Source organism: Heterocephalus glaber, unplaced genomic scaffold, assembly GCF_053883595.1.
Source record: "Heterocephalus glaber isolate CG9 unplaced genomic scaffold, H.glaber_assembly_v1.0 deba00001613, whole genome shotgun sequence".
Taxonomy (NCBI): Eukaryota; Metazoa; Chordata; class Mammalia; order Rodentia; family Bathyergidae; genus Heterocephalus; species Heterocephalus glaber.
Genome location: NW_028258384.1, coordinates 28765849 through 28774502, shown reverse-complemented (window position 1 = coordinate 28774502; position 8654 = coordinate 28765849).

Genomic DNA, 8654 nt, shown 5'->3' with positions numbered 1-8654 from the left:
GCAATCATCACCTTGATCATCAAAGCAGAGAAAGAGCCAACTGGAAAGGAGAACTATAGACCAATCTCACTAATCAACGTAGATGCAAAAATCCTTAGTAAGATAATGGCAAACAGAATTCAGAAGACCATCAAGAAGATCATACACCCTGATCAAGTGGGATTCATCCTAGGGATGCTGGGATGGTTCAACATATGCAAATCAATCAGTGTAATACACTATATCAATAGAGCCAAGGACAAAATCCATATGATTATCTCCATAGAGGCAGAAAAAGCATTTGACAACATCCAACATGCATTTATGATAAAAACCCTACAAAAAATTGGAATAGATGGTCTCTACCTCAAACTGATAGAAGCCATCTATGAAAAACCAACAGCCAATATCATGCTAAATGGTCAAAAACTGAAATCCTTCACACTAAAATCAGGAACAAGACAAGGATGTCCACTATCATCACTCTTGTTCAATATAGTTCTGGAAACATTAGCCATGGCAATTAGACAAGAGAAAGAAATAAAAGGAATAAAGTAGGAAATGAAGAAGTCAAATTGTCATTATTTGCAGATGACATGATACTCTATATAGAAGACCCCAAGTGTGACGGTGCCAGCTGTCACTAGTCGAACAGTACCTGAGAGAAGGGGAGAGGATGAAAGAAAAACAAAACCTCTGAGGAAAAGAAAAAGGAGAGAGGTGGAGGAGAGACCCCTCTTCCCACTTTATTGCCCTTTATATACCTTTTCCACAACCCTCAACCCCTCCTCTGTACATAATTCAGCGACTAATTATTTTCCAGGGAAAAGGTCAAATGTATCTTTACAACTCCGGGAATAACATTCCCTTGCATTACAGACATTCGAACTCTTTCTATTTAACCACTCTTGTTACAAGTAACCATCCTTGTTTTTGTGCCAGCTGCATATCCAGGATTCATTATGTTCTCAACAGACTCAGAGGTCTCTCAAGGTTATTTCAACCGTTCGCTCTCCACAACTCCCTCTTTTTTATTTATTAGATGACCGTGCCTGTCTTAGGTGAGATCCTAGGACAGAATCCTACCTTACCCGTCATTGGGAAGAGAAACTTCCCTGTCTTAGGTTGGTAAGAGATTCTCCTGGTCTCAAACCCGTCATTGACTAACTGGCCTCTTGTTTAGGGGTGATCAATTTCTGATAATGCAATTGGACAGCCATCATTGAGAACATGGATCGAACACACTGGCCAAATATAATGAAAAGAAGAAACATAAGTAACAATCCACCTGCCAGCAGCCCAAGGCCCATCACTATTTGTTTAGCAAAAAGTGAGGAAGGCACCAAGGTTTTCAAGTAGTCATAAAGGGACTGTGCCAACTGTGCAGGTGACAGACTTGGTTTTTTTGTTTGTTGAATACTCAATATTTGTTGATGGAGCTTTAGTAGGTCGGAGGTTTCATTGTCATGAGACCATGCCCCTTTTAGAAGGTCCTGGATCATTTGCCAATTATAATCTGTCACATTATAAGCTAGTGAAGTAACACAGATCCAACGATATTCTGTATGGCACTGTAAACGGTTTCTATGTTTGAGAGCTTCAAGGGAGCATCCCAAATATATTACCGTGTCAAAAAGAGCATTCAACTTTTCTTCCATTTTTACATCAATGTCTTCCTGTAACTCTAAGGCTTGAGACACATTCATTGAAAGATTGTCTACAAAAGTTGCGGTTTATACAGACTGAGATAAAGCAACTGCAGCGGTAGATAAGCTAGTCAGAAATGCTATAAAAGTAACAATTCTGGCTACAATCATGCTGGCCACCCTTTTTTCTCTTTTTAACAAACCATTTAGACTCTCCAATATTTGAAGTCCTTTTTCTGCATACCATGGTTCTGAAAGGTTAACTGGCGACATTACAAAAGAGGGCTGATGAATTATTAAAACATTTTGATACCCAAATTTCACACAATTTGACAATATACAATTATCACATACTACATCAAATTGACGAGTTCCATTTTCATATTCAATCTTAAAACCTTCCAATAATAGTAAATAGGGCCGGGGCACACAAGCCGTAATGTTTCCCTCCAACCCGGAATCTGGTCCCACACCAATTCTTTTTATTCCTCCCATAGCAACTATAAGTTTCCATATCATGGGCTGAAAAGGGCCGGAAGGCACTCGCCAAAGTCCCACAGTCAACTGCTGTTCTGGGTTCGCCCCACCTTGACAATTGTCCAATTGGGCACTCCAATCCTGTAACACTTTTTGTTGATCAGTGAAGTTATAGATGGCCGGCCGGTCCACTCTACATCTGGCCCATGGTATGATCCTGTTATTGGTGGGTGTCTTATTCATACATTGGAAAATTCAAAATGAAAAGGGTATCTGAGGAGACAAGGGGTATAACTCCCCCTTTTTTATTTTTTGAAGTTGATGTTTAAGGGTATTATGAGCTCGTTCAACAATCCCGTGTCCCTGGGGATTATAGGGTATACCAGTTTTATGTATCAGCATACAAGTGTGCCTATTTTCATAGGTGGCTGGAGCATAAGAGAAGGGCAAATACCCGAATCAAAAGGTTTTTACTATAAATAATATGTTGGAAGACCCACATAATTAGAGGGCATGAATACATTTTGAACACCAGAAAAGGAGCAGTAATAAATATCACAGTTACATAAAACCTTATGTTTTTCACTGTAGTTTGGTACCAAAACCATCTTTCTAATAACACTCTCTTTTTTATGACACAGAAATTAAGCTTTTTAAGATGACCAATGCGGACATATTACAATAACATATTTAGAACTTAACCAATGTAAACATTTTACAATAACATATTTAGTGCTTAAACATCAATGATAACCAATGTAATCAATTTATAACATATTTAGAATTTAAACTTCAATGATAACCAATGTAATCAATTTATAACAACATATTGAGACAATATTTGTTGTGGTGTGTCTCCCATAAGATTATAAAAATTACTAGGGGGTCCCTTTAGTGAATTAAGACCAGAATAATTATTTTTTGGGTGGCCACTTCTTTATTTACCAAAGGGAGTACCCACAGTCTCTATTTACTTTGACAAACAAAGAATAAGAATATATATATATCTTCTTATTTTACAACTGCTTATTGCAATTTGATTATTGCATGTAGGTGACAATACACATTACTTTTATAAAATAAATCTCGGTGGCACTTTGATCAATTAGCAACCTGGGAAGGAAGGCATGCCTTTAATTTAATAACATTTATCTGTAAGCCAATTTAACAATAGGTGAATATCCTTAAAAAAATTTTTTTCAAAAGGTGAAAAGGAAAAGAAAAAAGAAATTGAGCTCAACTGTACAAACAGACAAACAACAGACAACAGACAAACATATAAGACAATTTATAAAATTAAGAGTGCACTCAAATATGTTTAGCCAAATTGAATCGTAATATCCTTTTTATGATTATTAGATTTATAATTGTATGACTGGTCAAAAACTTTGGAATAGTCAATTAACAGAGATCTCTTGAAATTAAAATCAGAAGGAATGAAAGCGCTTTTATACCTGTAAATATAAAAAGAACTCCAAGTCCTTGATAAGGAAGTAGCGAACTCAAACAGGACAGACTATTTGGAACCCAGCCAGAGCCTCCCCTCTCTCGGCGGCCGCCTGTAAAGTAGCCTGCAGGGCCGAGAGAGGGCGGGGCGCTGGGGATGAGAGTCGTGGGACAGGAGGGGAATCTAGCTGAAGATCGGGGTGGGCAACCTCAGGGAAAGGGTCAAGCCCTGCCAGGACGCTGGGCTGAAGTGACCGGTTTTTTTTCAACAGCGCTTGTTCCTTTTGTTTCCATTTCCAATTAAACCATAACATATCTAAGGGATTTGAGGGATGGGTATTTTCAGATTTATCTTTTTTATCTTTTATTTTCATTTTTTCAGTAAGAGCTATTAGAGAGAAGGGAGGCCATTCCTCATAGTTATATTTAGTTGCCTCCTCCTCTAAATCTGCGGCACCAGGGGGGTCGAGGGGTTCATCTAAACCTTCCACAAGAGGGGGGGCTGAAGAAGGTCACTCAATTTCTTTATCTATGTTTGGAATGCCCTCCGGACTAGAGGCAACCGGGTCTGTTTGTGAGTTACCCACTAAAGTCCCTTGACGAGGATCTAAGCTCTCCTTGATAAGACCCCAAAGGCTAAACACATCAACAGGGAATTTGGAAGGCCCTTCCTGATCATAATAATCTTGTAATTGTTTTCCGACTTTTAGCCAAAGTTCCAAATTGATTGATCCCTCCTCGGGAAACCATGGGCAGACTCTCCACAAATTCTAAAAAATGACATAACTGCTGTTGCCCTACCTTAGCTCCACAGAACCGAAGCATCCTTTTTAATATCTGAGCAAACAGCATCCAACTACTAGTGGTCCCCATATCTTATAGCATCCGACTACTAGTAGTCCTTATACCTTATATCACCGCCCCCTACTTACTTATCCGAGCTCACAATCCGGCGGCGTCCTTCACCTTGTCCTCCGTGCTCAGGTCCCTGTTCGGGAGCCACTTGTGACGGTGCCAGCTGTCACTAGTCGAACAGTACCTGAGAGGAGGGGAGAGGATGAAAGAAAAACAAAACCTCTGAGGAAAAGAAAAAGGAGAGAGGCAGAGGAGAGACCCCTCTTCCCACTTTATTGCCCTTTATATACCTTTTCCACAACCCCCAACCCCTCCTCTGTACATAATTCGGCAACTAATTATTTTCCAGGGAAAAGGTCAAATGTATCTTTACAACTCCGGGAATAGCATTCCCTTGCATTACAGACATTCGAACTCTTTCTATTTAACCACTCTCATTACAAGTAACCATCCTTGTTTTTGTGCCAGCTGCATATCCAGGATTCATTATGTTCTCAACAGACTCAGAGGTCTCTCAAGGTTATTTCAACCGTTCGCTCTCCACACCCAAGAACTCCACCAAAAGTCTTCTAGACTTAATAACCAAATTCAGTCAAGTAGCTGGTTACAAGGTCAACACATAAAAATCAAGAACTTTCCCCTACACAAATGACAGACTCACTGAGAGAGAAATAGGGAAATAATTCCTTTCACATTAGCATCCAAAAAACTGAAATTCCTAGGAATCAACAAAACGAAAGAAATCAAAGACCTCTTCTCTGAAAACTATGGCACTCTGAAAAGTGAGATTGAAAATGATATCAGAAAATGGGCAGACATCCCCTGCTCCTGGGTAGGAAGGATTAATATAGTGAAAATGGCCATAATTCCAAAACTGCTATATAGATTTAATGCAATTCCAATTGAGATCCCAGCAGCATACTTCATGGACCTTGAGAAAACAATCCAAACATTCATTTGGAACAAGAAGAGACCCAGAATAGCAAAAGCAATTCTAGGGAACAGAGACATGGCGGGGGGTATCACAATCCTCAACCTGCAACTTTACTACAAAGCTACTGTGATAAAAACAGCATGGTACTGGCAAAGAAACAGACCTGAGGACCAGGGAAACAGATTAGAAGATGCAGAAACAATGCCAGACACCCTCAGCCATCTCATCTTCGATAAAGGAGCCAAACACCCTCACTGGAGGAAACATAGCCTCTTTCATAAATGATGCTGGAAAAATTGGGCTTAAACTTGCCAAAGATTAAAACTAGACCTATATCTCTCACCATGCACTAAACTAAAATCAAAATGGATTAAAGATCTAAATATTAAAATAGAAACTCTGAACCAGTTGGAACAGAGGTTAGGTAGAACTCTTGAAGACATTGGTGTAGGAAAAGATTTTATGAACAAAACTTCAGTTGCCCGTGAACTAGCACAAACAATCAACAAGTGGGATCTCTTCTTATTAAAAGGCTTCTGCACAGCAAGAGAAACCACCAGCAGTGTGACGAGACAGCCCACAATGTGGGACAAAATCTTCACCTGCTCTTCCTCAGACAAAGGTCTACTATCTCGAATCTATAAAGAACTTAAAAAGATCAGACCTCCCAATTTTAAAGACCCAATCCGAAAATGGGCTTCTGAAATGAACAGACATTTCTCAGACAAAGAAATAGAATTAGCAAATAAATACATGAAAAAATTTTCAACATCACTGGTCATTTGAGAGATGCAAATGAAAACAATGCTGAGATTCCACCTCACTCCAGAAAGAATGGCTGCTATCATGAAATCAACCAATAACAAATGCTGGCTTGGCTGTCGGGAAAGAGGAACCCTGCTCCACTGCTGGTGGGAGTGTAGACTGGTGCAAGCACTGTGGAAATCAGTATGGAGATACCTCAAAGAACTAGGACTGGAAGTCCCATTTGACCCCACTATTCCCCAGCTGGGGATCTTCCCCAAAGAATTAAAAGAATCATACCACAGTGATATATGTGCACCCATGTTCATAGAAGCACAGTTTGTGATAGCTAAAACTTGGAAACAGCCCAAATGCCCATCAACTGGAGTCTGGATAAAGAAAATGTGAGGGTTTTTTATAAAATGGAGTACTACTCAGCCATAAAAAATGAGAAATTAGAGACATTTATAGCTAAGTGGATGCACATTGAGGCAATACTCTTAAGTGAAATAAATAGGACACACATGTATAAATATCAAATAGTTTCTCTAGTGTGAGAACCTGAAAGTGTAAATAAGGACTAAATGTATAATAGGTCAAGTGAAATGGGAAGAAAAGGGGCAAAGGGGAAGGAAGTGGGAGGGCTAAGGGAAAGGATAGAAGGGAATGGGATTAATCTGAGAAAATGGAAAAATAGGAACAAAATCTTTGTAAATAGGGAGGAATGGAGGGGTTGAAGGGAGGGCTGGGCAAGGGTGAAAAATAAGAACCAGGAGAGACTATGTAAAGGTCCAAATTTCCAATGATGAATGTCATTATATTGTATACCTACAATGCACCAACGATTAGAATGAAATATCGATAATGTAAACTAGGAAGAAAAGGTCCAAAGGGCTAGGGGTATTGGGAGGGGCAAGGGAAAGGAAAGAAGGGAAAGGAAAAATGATGAGAAATGGAAAAAATGGAAATAAAGTCTTTGTAAATAGGGAAGGGTGGAGGGCGTGAAGTGAGGGTTAGGAATGGGGAAAAAATAAGAACCAAGATGCATTATGTAAAGGTACAATTCCCAATGAGAAATATCATTTTGTTGTATACCTGCAATGAACCAATAAAAGAATTTAATAAAAAAAAGAACATAGATGCAAAAATCCTCAACAAGATACTGGCAAACAGAATACAGAGAGTCATCAAGATCATTTTCCCTGACAAAGTCGGATTTATCCTAGGGATGCAAGGATGTTTCAACATACGTAAATCAATACATGTAATACTCTATATTAACACAACCAAGGACAAAAACCATATGATCATCTCAAAAGATGCAGAAAAAAAAAATTCGACAATATCCAACACCCATTCATGGTAAAAACCCTACAGAAAAATTGGAATAGAAGGTCTTTATCTCAACCTGATTAAGGTTATATATGAAAAACCAACAAGCAACATCATACTAAATGGTGAAAAACTTAAAACCTTCAAGCTAAAATCAGGATCAAGACAAGGATGCCCACTATCACCACTCCTATTCAATATAGTTCTGGAAATATTAGCCACGACAATTAGACAAGAGAAAGAAATAAAAGGAGTAAAGATAGGAAAGGAAGAATTTAAACTGTCATTATTTGCTGATGGTATGATACTCTACATAGATGACATAAAAAAAACTCTGCCAAAAAGACTTCTGGACTTAATTGAGAGATTCAGTAGAGTAGCTGGATATAAGGTCAACACTCAAAAAGCAATACCTTCCTGTACAAAAATAACAGATTCACTGAAAGAGAAATCAGGGAAACAGTTCCTTTCAAAATAGCATCCAAAAAAATGAAATAACTAGTAATTAATCTAACAAAGGAAGCAAAAGATCTCTACACTGACAACTGCAACACTCTGAAAAAAGAGACCGAAGAGGATATAAGAAAATGGAAAGACATCCTTTGCTTCTGGGTAGGAAGAACCAATATAGTGAAAATGGCCATACTTCCAAAACTACTACATAGATTCAATGCAATGCCGATTGAAATTCAAACAATATATTTCACAGAACTAGAGAAAACAATCCAAAAATTCATTTGGGACTAGAAGAGACCTAGAATAGCAAAAGCAATTCTAGGCAACAGAGACATGACAGAGGGTATCAAAATCTCCAACTTGAAACTATACTACAAAGCTACTGTGACAAAACCAGCATGGTACTGACAAAGAAATATACCCGAGGATCATTGGAATAGAATAGAAGGTCCAGAAACTACTCCAGAGATACTTAGAGAATTCATCTTTGAAAAAGGAGCCAACCATCCTCTCTGGAGGAAAGATAGCCTCTTTAATAATTGGTGTTGAAAAAACTGGATTTCAAAGATTAAAACTAGACCCATACCTATCACCATGCATGAAACTAAGATCAAAGTGGATTAAAGATATAAATATTAAGACAGAAACACTAAACTTGCTGGAAGATAAGTTAGGTAGAACTCTTGAAGACATTGGCATAGGAAAAGACTTTATGAAAAAAACCTCAGTAGCATGGGAACTAGCACAAAGAATCAACAACTGGGATCTCATATTATTAAAAAGCT